Below are 1,942 nucleotides of genomic sequence, written 5' to 3'. Positions count from 1 at the left end.
CATGGTCTGAAGGTCTTTGCTATAGCAAGGTTTCCTTGAACAAGATAATTGTCATGGTGTTTATGTCATTGTTATAACAAGGTTCCCTGTAAAGCAAGGGAATGGTTCTAGGTCCTTGTTAAAACAGTGATCCCCAGCATAACAGGAATACGCTGGGTTCTCCTAGCCCTATGCTACACAATTGCACGTGAAAGGTCTCCTGAACAACAAGTTAATTGTCACGGCTTTTTAGGTCCTCATAATAAAGAGGTTCCTCTGTATAACATGATAATTGTTAGGGTTTTTAGGTCCTTGCTACAATGTGTTTCCCCTGTATAACAAGTTACTTGTTGTGGTTTTTATGTCCTTGCTGTGATTAGGTTCCGTTGAATGATAAGTTGGATAATATGTTTATGCTGTGCAACAAGGTACAGCTATTGTCTAGATGGTTTTTTTTAATAAGTCCCTGTCATAACACAGTTTTTCTGTGTAACAGACAAATTTAATAGTCATGGCTTTTTATGTCCTCATTATAATGAGGTTCCCTTTACAACAAGGCCACAGTCATCTTTTTAGGACCTCAAAATGAGGTTTCTCTGTATAACAATTACTGGTAACTGTTATGATTATCTACATGTACATCAGTTCTGATCTACATGTACATTGTACAAGTTCAACTGAGTGCCCAATTGTTTAATTGTGCAGTCAACCTTTTCACATCACTTTGCATCACTACACGCAGCTACATGATATTGTACAACTGAACTTAGCTTCTCTGATTACTGCACGCAGCTACTCGACTACTCTGAAGTACTGTAAAAGTGGATATTTTCGCACGACTAATTTTTCGCGCTTGGCCGGGCAAGAGTTTCGCGTGTTTTTAATTCCGCGGAATCAAGACATCATGCACAAGAACATATGGCACACAAAAATATTTGCGTGCTTTTATTTTCACGCTAGTTTCTGATTGCGCCAAATGCGCGAAAATTTCAACTCCGCGAAAATTTCTACTTTTACAGTACATCTGTACAACAGTACCTACATGTAGTTGTATGTCAAGTGGCATCTCACTATAGCGAGGTCGCATGTGGCAAGATACATGTAACTGACATAATGAAGCAGTTTTACAGATCTTATTCCTTCTAAAATGCTTCTGATTTTATCCCTGATATAACAAGATGCCTGATATAACAAGGAAATTTTAGCCAGTCCCAAACAGCTTAAACATGGCTCCCCTGTATACATTTTGTATGATGTATTCATGTCTAATCTTGTGAAGTTAATTTGGTGCCTAGTCACTTCGCTTATGTTGCCAAACTTTTTTAATCAGCATTCAGTAATCTCTTCAAACTTGTGAAGAAATCATGTTACGGTGTGGTAGAGTGCACACTCCGCTCTCTTTGAGAAGGTTTAGGGTTCAAGTCCCGCTGTGGCACTTGTGTCCTTGATTGCAACCCTGTACAATATCCACAATGCTCTTCTCTACACAATGTCAGATATGAGCACCCGGTAGAAGACAGACTACGAATCTATTACCGTACGTGTATACGCCAAACATTTCACGAGGTTGTTATCTTTGCGAATTTTGTGAGTCATGTGCTATTGACGAACTTAAAGACACAAGAAACAATATTGACTCTGATCCCGACACGAATGTGACGTGCTTGCATACATTTTTCCTTTCAGTACCGTACTTCTCGATTGCATATTAAACGACTTGCAAAATCGTTGGCGAGTCTCTATTCGTGAAAAAATCAGACTCGCTAAATATATGTCGTATTCAGAAACTTGTTCCACCCTTTCTTTGCTGGGGACTTCGCAGGAATATGCTGCTTCTGGTGTAGGCGGGGGTTAAAAGTAGAGTTCTCCGTCACGAAGAGAGAAAAAAAAGATAGTGATACTAACCCTCCATCTCTTCCTCATCCGCCTCGGCTTCCTCTTTCTCTATCTTTCTCTTTCTCCA

The sequence above is a fragment of the Diadema antillarum genome, unplaced genomic scaffold (genome assembly GCF_040938485.1).
Source record: "Diadema antillarum isolate AM-2024a unplaced genomic scaffold, OU_Dant_1.0 seq00000193_RagTag, whole genome shotgun sequence".
Classification (NCBI taxonomy): Eukaryota; Metazoa; Echinodermata; class Echinoidea; order Diadematoida; family Diadematidae; genus Diadema; species Diadema antillarum.
The sequence above is the reverse complement of the archived record's forward strand: the minus strand, read 5'-3'. Positions refer to the sequence as shown.